Genomic DNA, 23,794 nt, shown 5'->3' with positions numbered 1-23,794 from the left:
CTCGTGCTCGTCCATGGCAGGAGGCTGGTTTGCGAGTCGCTCATCATCTCGCAGAGTCGCAGTAAGTCGACGAGGCATTCGCTGGTGCCGGAGTAGATTGCCGTGGCGCTCGCCCAGAGGCATTCGCTGGTGCCGGAGCAGGTGGCGGCGGCGCTCACCTAGCTCGATGAGGCCATCACGGTGTGCAGCAAGTGACAGTGTTTCTTCGCCGGCGACGACATCGTCCATGGACGTCCAGACGGCCTCGACGAGATGAGAACACCTAGGGTTGCGGCGTGGGCGGCGCGGTTCTGCAGGCCAAGATTGGAGAAGGCAGAGAGGACGGGAAGGGGTGGAGTCACACTAGGACGCGAAGAGGCAGTGGGGATGGGCGGCGCTCGCGCTGGGAAAGAACTGGACGAAGATGTCGAGGGGAAGATGAGGCGAACAGATTATGGCGTGATGCGCTTGCAGTGGAAGCAAAACATCTAACGTTATCAGTGCCACCGTAATCAGATGCCATTACAAATCATCCAACCAAACAGTACGTAAGTATCACTGTATTCTTTCTGTAGCTTGCACACACCGCCACAGTTCAGACATGTGCAAGCTCAATCAGAGCATGTGATCGGTACAGAGCAATAGTTAATGGTAGTTAGTGAGCATGGCAGCTTGTTTCCTGGATGCTGAGACCGGGGCCTTGTTTAGATTGCAAATTTTTGCAATCTGGATACTGTAGCACGTTTCATTTGTATTTGACAAATTTTATCTGATTATGGACTAACTAGGCTTAAAAGATTCGTCTCGTGATTTACAACCAAACCGTATAATTAGTTACTTTTTTTACCTATATTTAATGCTCCATACATGCGTCCAAAAATTGATGTAATTGAGAGAGAATGAAAAAACTTAGAACTTTGAGGTAATCTAAACAAGGTCCGGGAAAGGAAGGAGCAAAGCAAACAACCGCCTTTCTGCCGGAGAAACAACACGCTCCCCATGATGACTCCAACGACCTGCTCCCGCTGCTTCCCTGTCGGCTCCTACCGCCGGCGCCCGGCGGATCTATTTTTACTCCTACCTTACCTGCTGTTGCTTTGCTTATTCACTTGGCCCCTGTTGCTGTCGCAGTAAGTGTAACGAAACAGCAAAAGAATTTCCAGCGTTGCACTGGACATAGCCTGAGCCCCTGTTTTGCCCTGTTTCCCTTGAGCTGGAAGCGTTGTTGCCATCTGCTGGCATGGCACGGACGGCGTTTAGCGTAAGCGAGGACGCTCCAACTACTGCTCCCTCCAACCAGTGGTGCCTAAAGAAGGCGATGAGGATTAGTTAAAATGCTTAAAAGCATAGAGACGAGCAGCAGCGGCAGGCAGATGAAGGGAAAGAGAAAGAGGGTCCGGCAGACTCCACCTAACTGCAATTCCAACCCAGACGTCGATTTTTTCCGTCAGAGAATGAATGATTAATTCCACGAGCTAGCTAGCTAGCTGTTAACAAGTGATTATGATGACCACTTGAGCATATGGTACCTTAAACAATTGGAAAAAAACAGTGGAAAGGGGTAGGGGAAAAAATAGTGAGTGACCCATGCTGTTCATGTGATCGTACTATGAATTATATTGTGGAGCGAGTGACACCTGTGTTCTATGTTCACGTTTCACCGAACGGTCAGTACGTCAGGCTAGGCAGAGCCAATGTTCAGTCTTGTTCGCAGAAAAGAACTGACCAAACCTCGGAATATATGTTGTATATCAGTATATGGTCCATTTGCAAACTGACTCGTCGACGGGAGAGAGAAAAAAGAAGATACCGCAATGCAACTGAATTATAAGAAAAATGCCGGGTCAGCTGGTCTACTCCTACCCCGAATTGTTTGTTGCACGGACTGCAGGACTGGTAGTTCAGATGCAGTACTCACCAACGAAATCCTCTTGGGCGGCCGGTGAGCGTCGCAACAAGACGCGTGCGTAGGTATTGCAAGCAAGGAAGGAGAACGTATCCATTTCAAAGACCGGAACCAGCTTATGACATGTGCATTTGGCATTTTTGCTGGCTAGGTGATGACCATTCTTGATCCAGACATTCAGCTCTGCTCTGCTCTGTCCTGTCCATTACTTGGCTTTTGTCTGTATCCAGAGTGGTAGACCGTTGACAAATGGCAATCGATCAGAGCTCTTGATAACTGCAGCGAGCCCAGCTCGATCTGCGCCGTACTGATCGAGTATTACTACTAAGTTTCTTCGAGTAAGCTCAGAGGTCGTTTGCACAGTGTTTCTTCGCTCATTTTACAGCTACTAGTGAGCTATTACTGTCTTGCGCTGCCCGGTTCCGGCTGTTTCTCGCCAGAGATACACTCGTTGACTCGTTGAGTACGGTGCAGTTGGTTCTGACTTCTGAAAGAATGGAGCGGCAGTTTTCCTGCTATATCTGTCTCCGAGATAGGAGATCTCGAACCCGTCCGCAACTGCAACTTGCCCATTCCAGTTATCGGACAGAGGATCTGGCAGACAGTTTCCTGATGCAAAGAAAGGAGGATAGAAAAATGGCAAAAGCATTCAAGCCTGAAGAGGGGTAGAGCAAAAGGATAGCAAATTCTATTCCTGGAGACTAACGATGCATGATACGTAAATGACAGGGAGAACATGGTACAGTTGGCTACATTTATACTCCAAACAGCGTTCTTTTAAGATCCAGCATTGGCGTGGATCCGGCAAAGCATTACACTCTGCATGGGCTCGCACGTGAATACCATCAGTCCATCACCAGTAAAGGCCAAGGCAAGCGACACTGAAACCCTGCAGCAGTTTAAAAGGCCGCCTGGTAGCGCAACATGGCAGCACAAAAGCTTCAGTCCTTCCAAATCAAGCTCAAACTACGGATACGTTTGGAGCGAGTAAAGCTAATCCAGAGCTAGAAATTAGCTACTCTCTCTATATTCTTTAGTAGTAAGGTGTGTATTAGTATTTATTTTTTATTTTTGCTTTAACATTGAGCGCCAGCTTTTCATCATTACCAAGGCAGACCATTACGAGCTGCAATGCTCATACATGGCTTTTGGGGTGGTGAGTTTAGGCCACGGACAATCGAGCATGCACATGCAGAGTTGTTGTGGTGGTGAGTGCGGACAATCAAACATGCGCTGGGCAGGGGTAGGAGAGCGCTGCATCCGGAGGACAACTGATCCACCACGATGACGTCTTGGTATCTAGGTTAAACACTTTCACGCCTAACAAAAGAATGCAGAGGAGAAGCAGCTAACTATTAGTAGGTGTATATTTGGATCACCAGCTAATAGGTGCATACTCCCTACGTCCCATTAAAAAAGTCACTATGAGGCTCGTGCCGATAAAGCTTTCTTAATTTTGACTAAGTTTGTAGAAAAAATATTTAAAATATTTGTATCTCTAAATAAACTTATTACAAAAATATATTTAATGATCTATCTAATGATACTAATTATATGCCATAAATAATAATATTTTCTTATAAATATTTGGTCAAAATTAAACATATTTGGCTTCTCGAAAGCGAGAATGACACTTTTTATAGGACAGATGGAGTACATCTCTATTGATGAACTCTTAGCTTTTAAGACTGTCTCTAGTAATAGTACAAATAGCCAGCTCATGGCATATGTGTTTTCAGCGAGAATGAGATAGAAAGATGAAAAACAATTATCTAGAAAAAGAGCTAGGCTCGTATATTTTTTAATTCATGTGTCTATGCTCACACGGTTTTGTAAATTAAGATGACCAGCTTCTCATTTTTATCTTGTTTTATCCCCTCCGTATTCTTGTGTAAAGTATATTTATGTTCTAATATAGGGTGATTCATCAGTACCGAGAAGAGTTGTGCTACTCATGTACTATGTTTGTTTGGGTGGTGAGCCAAGGCGACAACCAATCAAGCATGTGTGTGCATGGTTTTTTAGGGTGGTAAATCTAGACCACCACTAAGAGTGAAGCTAATAATATAGTTCTCTATTGGTTGTATGTACATTTATAGCCCATCTATGAGCTAACTCATATAGTAATTAGTTCTCGTCTAATTCATTTGTTTTCTCTCACAAAATTTCTTGGTTCGTGTATATAAGTTGGTTGTAAGTCTACAATTTACAACTCGCTTCTTCTGTTCTCTCTCAAATCTGATCTCATCTCTCCTCCACCACAGAATTCAGCCCACTTACAACTCTTTATACTTGCACTAATCAAGCATGCGCATCGGCCAACAGAGCACGGTATAATCAATCTACCGTGATAGTAGCCTGTTGGTATATCGGTTAAACCCATGCGCCATGCACGCCTAACAAAATAACATGGAGGATAACTAGCGTTTCAAAAAGACAACAGGAGATGCTCAGTATTAGCTAATTGTGATTTGTTAAAACTTAGCTTAACCATTAACCCTAAATGGATTAGAGTTACTATTCTTTAGCGGTTAAGAGTGGACACTGTTCTGCGTATTCCCAAAAGACGTGAGACGAGGATGCGCCGTCGGTCAGACTGTAAACCTGCAACCATCCATCCTCCCGTCGGAAAAGCCGGGAATGGCCGCCATTTCAGACCCACGGCCTGACAGGGCGGGCGCCGTGCCTGGCGCGTCCTCTCATCCTCTGTCCTGGACTGGTCGAATTCATGAATTGCTTGACGCTTTCGGCACGGCCTGCGACTCCTCCACGTACCCACCTTGCAAATGATGATGGTGCGCTCCGGTTCCGTTCGGCAGCGGAGCGTACGTACGGCGACAACGCGGAAAACGAAACAGAGTTATTGCGGGTGCAAGCGGCGCACCGTCGGTCGGTCGGTTCTTGTGTCGCTCCAGACGATCCCAAGAACGCAGCAGGCAGCAGCTGCCACCGCATAGCGCACATTCATCGCAGTACCGGATCAGGGATCACTGCCGCCGCATGTGTTAGATCGCCCCATGCCGTCATGCGTTTCAGCTGCTGACCTGCTGTGGACTCCAGTGAGCAAGCAGTAAAACCACTCCTGTAGCTCAATGGCGTTTACCCAAGCTCAATACTCTGTCTGATGGGACTCACAGGGAGGGTTTAGGGTTTACGGAGTAGGCATTAGAGTTTAGGCGGCACGAAAGAATGGAGGTACTACTCCAGCAGCACAGACTCAAATCGAAGACCCATTCTATAGTTTGGGTCACGCACATTAAAAAGATCACGGACCAAAAACTCGCATTCTCCAACAGCCTACCCAAAAGCCCGTCCCTCTCTCGGGACTCTCTCCCCCGCGCGCACCCGTTCCCGTGGCCGGGCCATCGCCCTCTGTTCCGCACGCGAGGAGGAAGAGCGAACGCGTGCGGCCATCTGGCCGCGCCGACGCCGGGTGCCGCCGCGGATCCATGGAGCATGGTGGAGGATGCAGGCGCGCAGGCCCTCCCCCACCCCCGGTGGGTCCTCCTCCAACACCGGCGGCCCGTCCTCCCCCACCCCCGGCGACACGAGCTCCACCGCGCGCCGCTGCTTGCGCCTTGCCGTCGTCTCGGTTGGCCGCGCTCGCCCTCAAATCGTCGCCGCGGGTGCCGAGCTCGCTCCCGCGTGCCACACGGGCCACAGCCTCCACCGTAGTCTGCGCCGCTGGTGGGGGCGCGCTGGGGTGGGGAGGGGCGCTACCGTTGGGGAGGGTGGAGGGCGCGCCGCCACTGGCACTGGAGGAGCAATGCCATGGATGTCGTTGGGGATGGGGGCGCCATGGGGAGGGGACAAAGGTCGCGGTCACAGATTTGTGTCAGTCTCTCGACGACGTAGATTTGTGTTTCGTGAAGTCTCGGATGCAAAATGGGTGAGGTGTTTGGGTCTTCCGTTGGAGCTTTGATTTTGGTAGGTAAAACATTATGAATGACCTATTTTAGGTTTGATCACGGTTTACGTGCTCTTATGGAGATAGTCTAAGGCCCCGTTTAGTTCCTAAAAAATTTTGCGCAGTACCCGTCACATCAAATCTTGCGGCACATGCATGGAGTACTAAATGTAGACGAAAAAAAACTAATTGCACAGTTGGGTGAGAAATCACGAGACGAAACTTTTGAACATAATTAGTCCATAATTAGACACTAATTACTAAATACAAACGAAAGTACTACCGTAATCAAAACCCCAAAAATTTTGGATCTAAACACGCCCTAAAGTGAATAGCCTTTTCTTTTCTTTAAGACGGGGCGCAGTGCACGAAAGCGTGTCTTCCTGTCAGCGCACACTGCCTAATAACGGCCGAAAAATATTCCGACCCTTTCTGGAGGCCAGGCCAGTCACCAGTGAGTCCGAGGCCACCGTCAGCCACCCAACTTGGGTGTCCTTTTCCCTCCGGGCACCAGACCACCAGACCGGCACTGCTCCTCGCCGCGCCGCGCGGGCTGGCGCTGCCAATTGCCAAATTCCCAGGGGCCGGAAGGGGCCACCACACCATCCGCCACCAGCCGCTTGCCCTTCCTGGCTTCCTCCCCTGCCGCTGCCGCGCTCCTAATAATTGCATCGCCCCGTGCCCGCACTGGTTAATCCTGCTGCAGCAGTAGCCTATCCTGCCTGCCTCCTGCCACCTCGCATCAGCAGCTATCTCCCCATCACCCCACACCGCCGACTACTGCTGCTGCCACCGCCCGCTGGCTGGTTTGCGCGTAGTAGGCTGCGACTGACTGCGAGAGCACCGCACCGGAGGCCGGAGGGTGCACGCCCGCGAACGCGCGAACCGCAGTGCAGAGGCCGCAGGGGGGGCGCGGGATCTTGTCCGCAGGTCGTCCGGTCGGCATGAAGCTCCCGCCGCTGTGGCCGGGCCTGAGACCCGCGGCGGGGCCGCCAGACGCGGCGCCGGAGCCGGCCAAGCCGTCGCTGCCGGCCACGTGGCTGCTGCTGCACGCGCTCTTTTGCGCCACCTCCATGGCCGTCGGCTTCCACTTCTCCCGCCTCATCGTCTACCTCCTCTTCCTGCCCACCCCGCCCATCAACCCCGCCGCGCACCTCGTCTCGCCTCGTGTCCCCCGCCCGCCGTCGTGCTCGCGGGCGCCAACGCCACGGCCATGGCCACGATCACCACCACCACCACCACGACAACCAACCGTCACCACCACCACCACCGTGGCCGCCGAGATCGGAGCCCACCCGCAGCCGCAGCAGCAGCACCACCACGGCCCCGTCTTCGTTGGCCGCCACCCGATCCGCGTTCCGCGCCTGGCCCCACCCGGACCCCAGCGAGCTCCTCAAGGCGCACCGCATCCTCGCCGCCGTCCAGAACGCGCAGCGCAGCACCAAGCAGCCGCGGCGCGGGACCCGCCAGGCCCGTCATTGCTGTCACCCCGACCACCACCTCCGCGCTCCAGGTGCCATCGCTCACGTCTCTGGCGCACACACTCCGCCTCGTCGATGCCCAGCTCGTGTGGATCGTCGTCGAGTCCGGGGCACCGCACAGACGCCGTCGCCGCGGTGCTCTCCCGCTCCAACCTCGACTTTCCTCCACATCACCGGCCCTGGCGACTCCACCGCGAGCCTGCGAATTGCACGCCCTCAGGTACGTTACTACGCTGTACGCAGGCTCCAACCACAGGGATGGGATCTCACGCACGGCACGCCTCTCACTCATCGCCTCTCAGCTCATTAACTAGCACGATCCTTCCTACTCATAATTCAGATCTCACTCACCACCTCTCCGCTCATTAATAATGCAACAGGGAAGATTCGGACGAAGCGGATGGACGGCATCGTGGTGTTCGCCGACGAGAACAGCATCCTCCGCTACCGGAGCTGTTCGACGAGGCGCAGAAGGTGACCACCGTGGGCGCCGTGCCTGTCGGCATCCTGGGCGAGGACGACGGCACCAGCGAGTCCTTCCTCCAGGCGCCGTCGTGCGACGCGGAGGGGAACCTGGTGGGCTACCGCGTCTCGGAGGAGACCGTGCTGCCGGCGAACCGGAGCGACATGCTGATGTCCAGCAGGCTCGAGTGGGCCGGCTTCGTGGTGAACGCGCGGGCGCTGTGGGAGGACACCAAGGAGCGGCCCGTGTGGTGTGCGCGATCTCAGCGCCATCGACGACGCCGACGCTCGCGCCGCCAGCCCTCTCGCGCTCGTCACCCGGCACCGGCCGCGTCGAACCGCTCGCCAGCTGCGCCCAGGCGGCTCTCGCGTGGTTCGCTGCGTTCTGAAAGTCTCCACGAGGTCAAATTCCCACACGAGTAAGTTCGCCGGAGACCTCGCCTGCTACTTTGGAATTTCAACTTTACAAATTGCCTGCAATTAGTAATTAATAAATGCTGATAATTAATTTCCGTGCTAGCTAGTTTGCATGCTTTAGATCTACAAGAGTTGGTTTCGTGGTGCGACACGAGGTACACTTTAGTTGCTCAAATTATGCAACGTGTTCGCTTGGTCGTAAACGATCGTAAATTTCCAGCTAGAATAATATTTTTCTCTCACACTAAACCAGTTAGCGGTAATAATCCACGATCGTATATGATCATTTTAGCCCCCCACCGAACAGGCTGGTTGTCATGGTGTTCCTAATTGATTCGGTGGGTGTGTGTGTGTGGTGGGGGTGGGGGGTGGGGGGGGGGGGGGGGGGGGGGACACTTTGTGTACAGACTACATACTGCGAGGTTGTGATCTGTCGATCTCAGTCTCCACTACCTGACCCCGCCGGTGGTTGCCGTTTTCATAAACAGAGTTGGCGTCGTTGGTTCCTGTTCCTTTCGTTTTCATGTCTTCGTCTCGTAACATGGCGCCTTGTGTTATAATTTAGTGTTCCCTAAATACAGCCATGATATTAGGATTCGTCCTTTTAATATAAGCTGAACAATGATAGTATATAGTACTAAACGTGCAGCATGACATTTCATTGACTGAGAAAATCGTTTTCCTTGAAAACAAATCATTTCATGATCTTCGTGGTGGCGTGTTGTTTAATCACAAAGGATTATATGATTGACGTAGTACACCTTACTTTCTCCAAAAGCTCTCTATTTGCTCCACATGCCCACCTAATCTAGCTGTCCTATGCGTTGTGTCGAAAGCAGAGCCAGGTCATTCTAAATACTAGGACGTCAGGCGCGCTACGCTGCGCCCGCATAATCATTTGCTTTTAGTTCTGCATACCTAAGCAAAGCACGTGAAACGCTAGACGGCAATCATTTTAAGCAAGCAGGCTGAACCCGGGAATTGCATTGTCCATGATTAGCTTTTGCCTGGGTTCGTGGGTTGTCTATTATCGTGTTGACTTTTGCCATGAATACCATTGCAAGATAAACAGATTGCTCATGCACCATGATCATGACAATTTTACCGAGCAATCGTGACAACTTTGAACGTTCGAAATAATGGGATGATATAAGAGAGACCATATAACAGATAGATATCATAATCTGGCATGTTATCCCGAAATGAGTATCCTAAAGGAATTTGGATATAGTTAAACTTTTCTCTTAAAACTGGCAAGGCACCAATAAGGTGCAATACCCAAATTAGTCATACAATCCACACCTACAGATGAAACAATTGATTGGAAATAATAAGCTAACAATACAATACAGTATGGGTCTTGTGCTTGTTAGAAGACAGACATAACGGTATGCTGCTGGTCATACTCTAGTGCTGCTATCTAACTCAAATTTCTGCATTGCAAAATGAAAAACGTATAGAAATACATGCCAACAGCATTGGTTGCACATTCCTTGCAGCTGCAGGTGCTCTGTAAAAGATAAATTCTGATGTAATCATGATGGAGACCATTTTTTAGTTAAAAATAGATAGAGAATGGGAACTGAAACCATGAATAGAGGAGCAAGGATATAGTAACCATTCAACAACCATAACTGAAGCCTTATGGTGTGTTTTTGCTGCTGTCAGTGGACAACATACATCGGGCAAGAGGTCATAAGAAATAGGTAGAAATAAAAGCGGAACAACCTAAAGTTGATATTAACATACTGAGTCGCTAAGAATTAGTAAAGCTCAGCAGTACAAAATTAACCTAGATAGTTATGCCAGACTATTGATAAAGAAAAATAAACACTAATTAAAGGCTCACTGGATTCAGCCTGTACTAACTGTTATCGAACTACAGACACTTGGACACTATCATGATTCAGCTCACAAGGTTAACAACCATGGTATGGAATTATTCGTAGATAGTGTGAGGTAACACAGGAAGTGTGATGGAGAAGTGAGATAAAATCTATACACATTAATTCAACTGATATTGTGTAATCAAAGAGGACATGGTAGGTAAGCATACCAATTATTACGTATAGACAAACACATGAAGAAAATTAATTTACAACGAACCTAGTTAGATTCCATATGCTCAAGATTACTTAGGGCAAAAAGAAATTGTATAATTTGTTAGTTACCTATAAATAGTAACAGAGAAAAGGCAGGCGGCGCTATTAACTCACTTGATTTTTGCAGGTGTATGAGTGTGGAAACGCACATTGTACACCAGCATTGTGGCAGGCAGACAGCGAACATAACACAATCTCACAACATCTAAAAATAAGAGTGAGAAAAAACCAAACCTGAAGAAACGTAAGCTGGATGTACATATCAGACAGTGAGCAGAGCACAACCTCACAATATCATAAAGCAATTCTGACTGGAGAAAAAAGTAACACTAAAAAACACATCGGTTATGCTCTCCTTGATGGAAAACGGTCTCTGTGGTCAATTAGCAGCAGGTACTACAGCTAGTACCATATTTATTTGTTCCTCTCTGTCAAATTTTGGAAAAAAAACGAATTTAGCTGAGGCCAATAATTAGAATATATGATGACATGGCTTAGGCCAATAATTAGAATTTTATGGCAATCTGAATAAGTACAAGACAATGAACAAAATAAGGATTGCAATTAGTTAGGCTTACATCTGAGAAAAATCCTGGGACCGCTACTGTCTATCTTCCTGGCTTGGCAGCTGTAGACGAGGAAGGTGAAGGAACACCTGAAGACGTTGGCTGACAGGCTGGGAGCTGCATCAGTGGCCTCTCGTTGGCGTTGGACATAGCAAAGGTAACCCAGCAGCATCCAGACGTGCAGAAGCCAAATCCAAGGTCGGTGTGCCGTTGCCTGAAGACGGGAACCGGAGAAGGTGAGGGAAAAAAAAGAAAGAAAACATCAAAATCGATTCTGAAGGCCCCGTCAGCATGAGCCTGAATCGAGGCAGAGGACCTCCACCGTAACGCGCCTGCGCTTGTCTGGCCGCTATATCGGCGCCCCGCAACCGTGTTTACGGCGAGGCCGCGGCATCGGCGAGGGAAAGCGGAGGGGAGCAACGGAGAGGACGCACCTTCACCTGGAGCCCGCCGCGCTGTAGGCCGACCGATCTGGGATGCCGGCGACGGAGAGACGAATCCCTAGGCGGGAGCCGCCACCGCGCCAGGGTCCGGTCGCGCAGGCCGGAGCGGCGACGCTGGGAGGGGAGGAGGCGTTTAGGAGGCAGCGTATAGTGGAGGAGACTCCGAGGACGCGGCGGCGGCGATGACGCCGAGGGAGGAACGGAGGCGCGCGGTTGAGGTAGGTGCGCGGTTAAAAGGAGTGTGCACCCACCCGAGGCGATTTCGGCGATGCAGCACCACCCAGGGAATCGACGACGGGTGACTGGTAAATGGGCCAGGCAGGCGACGAAGACGGGAACGTGCGGCGTGGTGGGCCCGCGCTGGCGGCGAGAGAACAAACCGCCACCGAAGGAACCTGTTGGCAATCAGCGAAGCAACCGGCGCGAGGCGGTAAAAACTGTCAAAACAGCATTAGCTGAATCCACGCGGATGCTCCCATCGATCTCCAATTTATTCGGTGCTGAAGATCTACTAATTCATACCTATCACTTCAATACTCCACCGATGGAACATCTCTAGACCAAATAAGTACTATTTTTTTTATACAAAATGCGCTTGTCATGGTTACTTTGGTGTGTTTAGTTGTTCTGTCATGCACACAAATTCAGATTTGAAGGTTTGGAGTGCTGAAGACTGAAACCTGTTGTCGGCATCTCTGATCAGTGCCATCTGATAAGAGTTTTTGGTCAATGCACGCCTAATTAAATTGAAGGGACCAAATCTGATATCTTATGTGGCAGTGGCACATAATTGATGAAACAAATACTTCGTGGTGCCATGGGTCCAGCTCTTATACCGTTCTTCGCTTGCCCTGTCATTACAAGTTTACAACTCTATATTACCATGACTAGACCATTACGTATTTGATTTAGGGATCACATATGTGCTCCTACTAACTATGTTAAGTTGGCGCTGCTTTTTTCATACAGTAAATGCATGTTTAATCATGTGACATTTTGTGTGCAGGTGGAAAATCGATCCTCCTCTGATGAATACCGGTGCCCATCAGCAAACTGTTCAACCAGAGACGCAACAGATGCAAACTACTCTAGCAAGCACTGAAGAACAGCACTAGAGGACATTTCTTTCTTTTTTTTCGTGGACAGTAGAAGTCAGAGCAAATCAGGCAGCTGTTGCCCCCAAGATTTGTCAAAAGTCCCCAGCAGTTCCACTGATGCACCGTCGGTGCCAACCGCTGCCAAAGTAACTGAAGCTGCCTCAGCTCAGCTCATTTCTTTGGACTCTACAGATAAAGCTACCAGAAGTACATGTAATCTTGGACACTTCGTCGTCTAAATCCCTTTGTATCAACGTATAAAAAAATAGGTAAAAAAGTTTAATTATCCGTACCTCCGTTCCCCCTTGCTGTAGAATAGCATTGTAGGCATATTGTTTTCGTGTAAAATAGATGAGAGCAGGGACTTGCAAAAGTCTTGTGGTTTGGGAATCGAAGCATTGGTTGTACACTTGTATGAAATAATGATGATCCAGTTTTCACTTCGTTTTCTATACACGTACGTATGTCAAGATGTTTGGCCGTGCAACCCCTGGTGGTTAATTGGTCTTGGTGTTCCTAACTTTGAAACCAGCTCGTCAGCTATCCTAAACCCTAGGGCAGCTTCTCTGAACCTGTTGTTACCTTTGATTTTTCACTGTCAAAGTCAAATACCATTTAGGCATTGGCTGGTGTCTACTTCGCAGAACTGAATCATTCTGTTTTAGATTCATATCTTATTCGACTCGAATACTTTTCAAAGCATTACCTTCTGCTAGCGGTCCTAAATTTTCTCAGAGCCTGCAGGATTCTGCCAGATCTTCATTTCCGAAGTCCTGAACTTTGATGTCTTAAAATTTCGTCCAGATGTCAACATGGAAACTGGAAGTTGCATCATTCGCATGGACCTGGGCTGTCTGACATTTGTTGGAACAAGAAGCCTATCTCATGTAGAGTTTAACTTGCCAGCCCGGTCCACGTGGTGTGCATAGACTGCGAGGCAAGGCATAACAGGCCCTAAACTTCTTGGGCTAGATCTACCCAAGCGATCGTCACGACGAATCGTATCCATCATGGGCCGTAAGCTGGATGGACCGGTGACGAATCCACGCATAACAGCCCACAGCTCACCACCCCCACCTCCTGTTTCCATTTCTCATGAATTTTCTGAAAAATAGACCAATCTAAGGCGAACTAGGTGCTTTTTAAATGTAAAAAAAATATACACATAAATTCAAAGAGTAACTAAACTTGGGTGGTTGAGTGTATGATCCTATTTCCCTCCCAACCAATTGAGTTAGGTTCACTTTTTATTTTTCACTAGCAAATTTGCCCGTGCGTTAGAATGGGAGTATCAAATGTTAACAAAAAAAAAACAACGACATAAATGATACATATCAATTTATGTTTTATATCTTTTTATAAATTTCAAATCTATAATTTATTTTACGATGATCAACATCCATAATATAAGTTATTCTTGGCAATAATATGATAATGTTCTATTAAGCCTGTGTCAAATTAAAATTCAACCTTCATGACTTCTTTCTCCTGTCGCAAAGCACATAAATTATTTATTCATAAAGATATATGCACTGCCGCCGCCGCCGCCGCGATCGAGATTCTTCCCAGCGGCGAGCGAGCGTGGCCCCTCTTCACGCTGTGGTTGATAGGTGGGGTCACATGACAACTACATTTTTAGAGGCCACGGTTCAACCAAACGGACCATATATCAATAAATTGATGGTGAAATTTTCATTTCTTAGAAAGAAATCAATGGCGTGAGGACCCATAATATTGTATTTATATTTTATTTTATGTTTGTTATGTTTACAAGGAAATTTAAAAACCACCAGCCCAAAAGAAAAGGGTAGAAAAAACCAAGCTAAAAATCAGAATCATAAAAATCAAACGGGACAACAATATACACCAAAATATTATGGGCTACAGAAAATTATTATGAGCTATGGAAAAAACGAGTCCAATAAAACAGAAACAATAAAAGAAAAAAAGATCGCATGTGCACATGGAGGGGGACACGGAAAACGTGGACACATAGGACTAAAATTAGAACGGCAGGGACTCTGTGATTTAATACCGGAATAATATTTATACTACTTTTTTCTATTTTTATTTCTATTTCTATTTGAATTAGGATTTTTATTCAGCTTATTATTCAGAATCGAAGGGCCCTATTTGGATTAGGATTCGTAGGTATTCAGTTGTCCAAGGCATATGTTAACCGGCTAACTCATCAGCTTTCAGAGTTCACAGCATACTGTATTTATTAGGTTCAAGGCTAAAACCTGGTCGGGAACTCGGGAAGGTAGAGTGCAAATGAGAAATGGCACAGGAAAGCAACAGGAAGAAGCTCTGTTACAGTAACGCGACGTTTCGTGCTGGAAACAACATCATGCACTTGCTCTATTTTTTTTCTCTCCACGGTTTGGTTGGCTTGTTTTTGGCCGTAACGCGGGCATCTTTCAACTTCAGACGGGTTCACACGTGACAGTTCAACTTCACACTATGATCAGGCTATGTTTGTACGCTACCGGCTACCGTAAGTCCCGAACTAGGCTCAGCAGCTACTGCTGGGTGACCCGGAATTTAACCTTGTTGGACTGATTCGCGTGGCATCGCTCTTTTTCCCCCCTTTTCTTGCGAAAAGAATTGCGTGGTGGCTTGATCGCTGTCGATAGTTTTGCGTATGAGCTTGGTCTTGCTCGAGAGCCCGAAGAAGAAACTTTCGGGAAAATTGACCGCGGTCCGCGGGCCTTATCTGAACCTGACTATAGAGGAAGGATACAATTTAGTTATTTTATTGTGGAGAGGAAGGATCTGATTTTAGTTTAGCCCGTGTTTAGTTGTCAGACCAAATTCTAAAAAAGTGCTACAATATCTATCACATCGAATCTTGCGATACGTGCATGGAGCATTAAATATAGGCGAAAAAAAAACTAATTACACAGTTTGGTTGGAAATCGCGAGACGAACGTTTTAAGCCTATTTAGACTATGATTGAACACTAATTGCCAAATAAAAACAAAAGTGCTACAGTAACCCAAAATCTAAAATTCACCCCACTAAACAACAATGGACAAGTCCGAATCTGGACAGTAGGATGTTTTCCCCTTTCGGATAACCGGACATCAGGAGTTCTACCGCGCGCCACAAAGCCCCCCTACCAGCTTTGTTTTGATTCGTACCGTGTAGTGCTCCAGTTGACCAGCTCGCAACTAAAAGAAAGATCAACAGATTCTCGGCTCGCAGCTCTCAACTCCGAAGCGAAGAAGGGAGCCTGGCCTGGCAACTGGTGAAGCCGCCATGGTCGCTGTCCGAGACCAGAAAACGGAATCCTTCGTCACCCACCCAGGGGGCTCGGCGAGGATCACCACCACCGGAATTTCCGGTGGCGCCGTGGAGCTCGGATCGCCCAGATCCGCGTGTTGGCGCGTAGTGCCGAGCTGAAGAATCGGGGTCGGGGCATTCCGCATTCGGGCGGTCCTCCAATGTCGCGCAAGGATGACGAAGGAGACCGTGTTTGATGCACGGCCACACGGGGCAGGAGCGTGGCCGAGCAATACTCCGCTGGGTCGCGTTGCGTGTGTGGCTGGCTCGGCTTTGACCCCTCCACGGCACGCTACGGCGCCAGCGGCGGCAGCAGTTTACACATGGTTGCGATCCACCGGTCACGCCCGGCTCCTACGGCCCATCACAATATCACACGCATGATGGGTGTGCTCTCTGCGTTGCATGTCATTGAAGTCACATGCCGTATAGCCCTCTGTATTCTAGTTTTAGTACTGGACAGAAGAAATCTTGCAGTGCCGAGCAGGGGCACATCACATGCCTTGACCACTTGACCCTACGGGATACGGTCATACGGACGCTGTCTCACGAACCGATAGGACACGGCGCACGCAGAACGTCTGGGGCTGGGGACGTTCGTTCCCGCAAGTTGAATGCCATTTTCCGCGCGCGCAGCCCCAGTGCATTCAGATTCAGTAAACCGGGTCAGATCACCGAGCGAGACCAGGCAGGCAGCAGCAGCCCAGTGGGCGACAGGGCATATCATCAGGCAGATAAGCCGCGGCTGCACGGCATCAAGTAGTGGTGATTTTTTTTTTAATTTTAACCTTTTTTTCGAAACTAATTTTAAATCTAACACGTTCGTTTTTTTTAAAACTAACACTTTTGGCCGCGTCTATTGCCCTGGCGCGGCACAGGGCTGGCGTGGCGGCGACCAGGAACGATGACCGCTGACGGGACAGGGTCTGCCGCGCCACCCATCTTGGCGCGGCAATGCCGCGCCAGGGGTCATGGCGTGGCTGGGCCAAATAAAACCCCGCAGCCAGTCATGCCAGCCTGAGCAGCAAGCTTGCCCGCCGCGCCCGCCGCCAACCCGGCGGTACCTGGACGGTTTAATCGGAACGTGTCGTGCCGATGGTGGGAGTTGTTGTAAATATTGTTTGACGTAAAATAAATAGTAAATTTGTTTCTATATTTTGTTAAATTTTTTCAAGGCCGAATAGAGAAATTGATAAGGCAATTGATATTTTTTCCGTCTTTCATAATACGGTTAAACACCATGTTAACTAATCGATTACGAAAAATTGGATCGGATTGAAACGAATATTTTTTGAAAGCCGTTTTTTGAACTAGTTGCTACTTAATCTCACAAGCAGTGATGTCGCGACGCATTGAAACGAATATGAAGCAAATAACATAAGTTGACAAGCTGCGACATAAGTCTGACTTAAGTTCGATATAACATAACCAAATAGCCTGCAAGTTTCGGACCCCAATAATAGTTCGACCTAACAAACTAAGACCCAAGACTGTAAGGATTCCTCGGACGTCTATGTCTCTTCGGATTTGTTGGCAACACATTGGGAGTGTAGCCAACGTCGGTGCGGTCGCGTCGCCGGTGCGTATGGCTCGTACCCTGCAAGTATGTGATATGCACGATTACTTAGAATTCTTTGTGATCGTTAGTTTATGTAGCCTACGTATTTAAAGAAACTACCTTTGTTAGTACCTGTGATGCTCCTTGGGTGCCAAGCGGGACACCACCTAGCTGAGACATGCCGATCTCGTTCTGCGGCCAATCTTCCCACTCGTCGTCGTCGTCGTCGTCGTCCTCGATTGCAGGGTCCTTCCCAACGCTATAATGTGGTGGTGTACGCACTGGGGAAGTAGCACCTGTCACCGACTAAGAAGAGCCGGCTGGCGTCCTCAAAGAGGCTGAAGACGTACCACCCGACTGCGCTGAGAGTGACGGTTCCTCATAAAGAGTGTCCATGCAGCTCAACTTTTGAGCTAGCTTCCTGCAGCTCTTCTTCACCTTCTGCATAAATAGACGTTAAAGTTAGCGCATTTCACAAACGCATATACACTAAAGAAACAATTTCGGAACAGACTAGTTTATGTTTACCTCCACAAAAGCCTCGAGAACGCCTGACCTCTGCCCTCTAGACTCGTGAAGCCGGTACGCTGCTTCGTTGGACAGTCTCGACAATTGTGTCGCCTGGGTTTAGAAACGTAGTTGAACATTTTTAGTATACATAATTAATACTAAATGGATAACAAATTGTACCATTCAAGTATCTTACCATGTATCTTTGTAGCGGGGCTCTTTGTAGCTGTGTGTCCTCTCTAGTGGCAACGTCGTACACATCTTCAATCATATCTTCCTCTGAGTCCTCGTCAATCACCTCCTCAGTGTACAGGGGCTTGATATGTGTCCTCGTAGACCTGTGAAGCCAGCACAGGTACTCGTCGAAGGTGTGCTGGTCGTGTGGAGGACCCGCATGGACCGGCTGCCATTCCCTGGTCTCCCACAAGTGGATGTACGCGATGTGTGTCACACGCCAATCCTTGGTCTTGTACCTCTTCCTGCGGTCAAACCTGCAACAAAACGATGTTAGTTCTACCACACACACCTCTGGATTGTAGCTCTGTTATTAATAAGTAACGCACCCGTGCAATACTTGGTTGGTGGAGTAAAGCGGTGGTGGGTAGCCTGTCATTCTTCCAAACTATCTGCAGACCCTGACAGGGTAGTGAATCTCGACCACGTGGAAGAAAATAAGAGGGACGTTGCAGCGATACTCCTCTGACTCGTCCCTAGTGATAGGACTAAGATAGTTCTGGAACTTCGGAGCATCCCAAGAACACCAATGCACCTAAACATTTTGTAATTGAGTTAGACTGTGATATAGTGTAGATCGAACAAGACACAGGTATGATAGTAAAAAGAGTGTAACCTGGTGCTGTGTCAGGACGTCGAGACCGTCCGTGTAATCCTTGTACTTGCGCCTCGCATTCCCTCTAACTAACTTTGATTCCGTCCAGATAAACAGAGTTGTAGGGAGTGTATCCTACCCGTTCCATTGCTGCATTGAACACGATAATGAATTAGCCATTAATAAACTCATCATATGTAACCATATCGAAGAATATAATGAACCCAAGTACTTACCGGTAAACCCATATTAAGGGGTCTCCCAACGGGCCATCGTTCCCAACACCAAACCTAGAGTAGGTACGAGCAACCCCCAAGGTTCGCATACCTTGAGGTGCGACGGCAGGCAACACATAGCTGTCGATACGTCCATACCAGGACAGCGCTGCCCCAGCTGTATGCCGCTATGTTCTCCCACGGCTGGAGTAGTATGTCAAGGAAGATCCAGCTGATGGTGTTGCCCGAGGCGTCTGCAAAGAGGAAAGCACCAAGAAAGTGCCAGAGCCACACTCGAGCAAACCTGTCGATCTGAGCCTCCTCAGCCTGTGGGTCCAAGTAATCAAAGCGCTCTGTGATCCAGGATGACGAAACACCAGAAGTTTTTCTGAAATTTACCAAAGAAAATGAGATCCGATGGCTGCAGGAAAGCGATGCAAATATTAAATAGGCTTGAATTTCTCATTTATTTTTCTTGGAAGCCTCGTCGTCTGGTGGAACAAATCCAGTAAACTGAGCCACTCCAGTGATCGTTGTCAACTATCCCTGTCACTGAAAGTCCCCACAACCGAAGGCCTAAAATAGTCTTCACGTCCTGCAACGTCAAGGTCATCTCGCCACAAGGTAGGTGGAACGTGTGGGTCTCAGGCCTCCACCTATTATAAGAATAGAACGACTGTTAGTTGCCTCAAATTTGTTACAAGAAAGTTTACGTACAAAGAATGCACTCGCACATGTCTACAGCTGCGGTATGTAGTGCTGGGTCAAGGGGCGGAAGACCGTGGTTGACAACACGGACAAGCTCGAGGAAGCCGGCACGCCGTATGTACGACGCGTAACGCTCGTCCCACTGGTGCGCCTTGGTGTGCGTGCGGGGCCTCAAAGGAGGCAAGGCCACCTCTGCGTCATTGTCACTCAAGATGTGTGATCGGTGCTGGTCGTCGTACTCCACCTCAAGAATAGGGTACAACGGGTGCTGCGTGGGATGGACCATCCTGTTACAAATTGATAAACAAAGCGTTAGAGTACTTAAATTAACATTATATAGCATTGCAAAGTAAAATATTCACTCTAACCCAAAATAAATCGGCACAAGGATAGGATAAACAAGCGCGCAAAAGAGATAAAACCCGATGGTCATGTGCTAGGGACGTGGATAGAGGCTAGCGATCGACCGATCGTAGTACGACAAAGCCAACCAAGAAGCGAGGGAGCCAGTTACGCTCAGCGTTACGACCACGGCGGGATGAACCTACGATCGAAACATTTGAATGGAATACGATCCCTCGACCGGCTCGCTACAATCCCTAACTAAATAACTAACTATAAACTAAATAATAACCGGATCTAACAGTGACAACCGCATCGCTACAATCCCTAACTAAATCAGTAACTACAAACTAAATAACAAATACCTAATCAATCCCTAAACCCAAAATCCTAACATAAAAACTAAAAACTACATACGTATATCACAAACTAATTATACTAAAACAATAATAACCATAATAACATTAAACCGAGAGGGTGGTACCTTAGGAGCGGGCGGCCTCGACGCGCCGAGGTTCGTGGCGCGGCCGGTGCGGGTGCTGTGAGGGCGAGGGCCGCCCGAGTGGCCGGGCGCGGCCGGCGAGGGCGCTGGAGGCGGGAGCGGCGTGGGCGCGGGCAGGCGCGGGCGCTGGAGGCGGGCGATGGCCGGCGGCGGGGCGCGTCGGCTGGCTGGTGGCGCGGGCGGGCGGGCAGGGGTGCGTGTGGTCGGGAGCTCGGCCGTGGGGTTTTATTTGGCCCAGACGCGCCATGATCCCTGGCGCGGCACTGCCGCGCCAAGATGGGTGGCGCGGCAGGCCCTGCTCCGTCAGCGGTCATCGCTCCTGGTCGCCGCCACGTCAGTCCTGTGTCACGCCACCATGCATGGCGCGGCACAGATATTTGGCCGCGCCAGGACAATAGACGCGACCAAAAGTGTTAGTTTTAAAAAAAATCGAACGTGTTAGATTTAAAATTAGTTTCAAAAAAATATTAAAATTAAAAAAAATCGTGGTGGTACTGGTACTAGCCCCGTATGGCGGCAGCGGGGGTAGATGGAGCGAGCGGTCGCTGAGGTTGCGACCACTGGCTCGCGCAGGCGGCACGGCGGCCCTACCACCCCGACTGCCGTGACAGGCACTGCCGCTGCGTGTCGTTGGCTGCCCTTCACGTTGCCAAGCCCTGTTTCAAGTGTCTACGGCAGTGGTAGTAGTGCTATCTTGTTTCTCAAGTCGACAGGGACGTCAAATGAGTGTTTATTCCGGGAATAATATAAATATCTAGCAGAAAACAGCTACTAGTACGCACTACTGGTTGCGATGGTCTATCCGTAATCCATCCAGCTACTGATAAGCCATGCTTCAGCCGCTGAAGGCTTATCACAAACGCAACCCCCAAGTTATGAAATGAGCAAAACCAAGGGCAACTACTATTGACCATATATATTATCATCGCCTCATCGGGATAAATAAAACGTTTAAAAAAAACAAACTCTTTTTTTTAGGCTAGTCACTAGTGCTAGAAAACAAATTCGCACATGACACGCAGGCGGGGGGCCAAGGCCAATAATCAGCGGGGGAATGGGGTTCGGTACTAGTACTACGGTGGCGTGATTGCCTGGTTCGCTGACTGGCGATGGTCGTCTCCTCACGGCTCTCGTTTTCCCCGGGGACAATGTTTATCTCCTCACGGTTCCGGTGTGCGGGGGCTCCACGCATCAGCCAACCTATGGCCGCCGCGATGCCTCGTCGAGATTCCGACGACTCGATTGATATTTCATTTTCGCTATTATTATTCAGATAAAATAAAAATAGATATTGTCTTTTTCTCAATATTTTTACCGCAAGGGTGCGGCCGGCAACGTTTTTTTTTGTTTCCGTTGAGAATTATTATTTATGATCACTTAGGGAATAATCCCGGGGTGTCTTTTCAACCCCTCTCTCTTTTCACACTTGTAACCACCCACGTGGGCTCTCTCTCTCTCTATATATATATATATATATATATATATATATATATATATATAGAACTACTATCCTGTAGCTAGCTACAGAATAATTTATTCTGTAGCAACTTTGAGTTACGATAATTACTATGTTAATTTACGAGATTATAGTAACTCCTTACTAAGTGGTTTAATATAACGTTATGGTAAATATCCCCGTGTGTTATAGTAACCCAACTATCGTAAATATGTATTGACATTACGGTAAATTAGTATATAAAATTATGGTAAATAGAGGTGGCTACAGAATAACTTATTCTGTAGCCGGCTACTGAATAGCCTCTCCCTATATATATATATATATATATATATATATATATATATATATATATATATATATATACACACACACACACACACAACACTGTTCAATGAAATATAACATACAATTATTTGCATCACTCGCTTGGTCTCGCTCTCTAGTTTCTCACACGTTATCGCGCACGCTGTTCTTCCCTGAGAAGAAAGGCCGACGAGCAGTTCGTGGCGATGGTAGACGAAAACAAGAACAAGCCATGGTGTTCTTCACTCCGATGAAGAAAATCGACTGAAAAGAAGTTCGACGACGCTGTTGCTGTGATGGGAGGACAAGGAATCGGCCTCCACTAAATCGAGATATTGCGATTTCGAGAGCTAACTGCAATGATTCATACCTTCCATATCGTCGATTCCATTTTCTCGCTCCCCATGACAGGCGGCGACCCACACCAACGGTCTCACGCCGCGGCCGGCCTGCCTCCCGACGGCCAGTGGCCCCGCACGGCCTCGTGCCCATGGCTGCGGCCCTGGCCCGGCAGCTCCTCCCACACTCACGGAGGCGGCCCCATGGCCGGGCCTCCTGCCCGGTGGCTGGCGTCCCCTAACACGCCCGTGGAGTCGATCCCGTGGCTACGCCTCGGTGCAGTGGCTAGCTGCGTCCAGGACCACGGCGGCTGGTGGCCCCTTCTGCACTCATGGAGGCGGCCCCATGGCCGGGCCTCCTGCCCGGCGGCTGGCGTTCCCTAACACGCTCGCGGAGGAGATCCCGTGGCTACGCCTCGCGTGCAGCGGCTAGCTGCGTCCAGGACCGCGGCGGCTGGTGGCCCATCCCACAAACGCGGAGGCGGCACCACGCCTAACACCCCGCGTTGCATCCTCCTCCCGACGCTCATGGCCCTCGCACGGCATCCACGCCCCGCGGTGAGTGAAAGGTGCTTGTTTGGTTTTGGTAATTGAATGACAAACTTAGGTTGATTAATATGTGTTTGAGTGAGATACACATGTGATTAGTCCACAAGTACATCATGTGTGAGCAACCTACGCCATGGAGGTGAAATAGCTTGGATATGTTGTAAGGCTCACACATGTGATGAAGGAGCTCATTATTGCATATGAGACATGACATGGAGTCATGTGACTAAGGTGGAGAAGATAAATATGGGGATATGACCTCCGGTATCCATAAGACAAGACATGGGCCGCACCATCCGAGGTGGCCCAACCCACAAGATCAAGGTGTGCATGACACTGGTTGACGTGCACCGCAAGATATTGTATATTACCAAATAGGATACTTTCCTTATAACTCTACCCCTCCAGAGTATATAAAGAGAGGTAGGGGTCATCTCCATACATCTCATATTCAATATAATACACCAAAGACACAGGACGTAGGGTATTACGTCGATCAGATGGCCCGAACCTGTCTAAATCGCTGTCCCTGCGCCTTGTGTCACCATCCGGTTCTTGATTACGCGCACCTCCACCGATCAATCTACCTTCGTGGATACCCTTCGGAGGACTGCCGAGCATCTTTTATCGACAGTTGGCGCCCACCATGGGGCTCATGCGCGCTGATCCCTAGCGAACCAGATGGCGTAACTCAAGATCAACATCCTTTGCGGCAACTCGACGGATCGCGTCGACATCCTTCGACAACCATGGCGCACATTTTTGTACGTGGATTAACACCGCCAAGCTCCGACTACGTTCGTCCTACTTCAACATGAGATCAACTTCTTTCCAGC

At 48.9% G+C, this 23,794-nt stretch overlaps 1 long non-coding RNA gene and 1 pseudogene across 2 annotated transcripts; one reads left to right on the top strand and one right to left on the bottom strand.

Annotated features, from left to right (window-relative positions):
- The first annotated feature begins 6,251 nt into the window (after nucleotides 1-6,251).
- Nucleotides 6,252-12,824, top strand: LOC136497761 (probable glucuronosyltransferase Os04g0650300; annotated as a pseudogene).
- Nucleotides 8,877-12,250, bottom strand: LOC136497762 (uncharacterized). 2 transcript variants are annotated; one of them, XR_010769423.1, is made up of 4 exons: nucleotides 11,255-12,250; nucleotides 10,833-11,034; nucleotides 10,369-10,682; nucleotides 8,877-9,662 (listed from the first exon to the last, which is right to left on the bottom strand). It is a non-coding gene; the product is annotated as an uncharacterized lncRNA (long non-coding RNA). The 2 variants fall into 2 exon arrangements; XR_010769422.1 differs by lacking the exon at nucleotides 8,877-9,662 and having other exon boundaries at nucleotides 10,259-10,682; nucleotides 11,255-12,247.
- Nucleotides 12,825-23,794: the final 10,970 nt, after the last annotated feature.

The sequence above is a fragment of the Miscanthus floridulus genome, chromosome 12, assembly GCF_019320115.1.
Source record: "Miscanthus floridulus cultivar M001 chromosome 12, ASM1932011v1, whole genome shotgun sequence".
Classification (NCBI taxonomy): domain Eukaryota; kingdom Viridiplantae; phylum Streptophyta; class Magnoliopsida; order Poales; family Poaceae; genus Miscanthus; species Miscanthus floridulus.
This window is presented reverse-complemented; position numbering and strand designations above follow the sequence as displayed.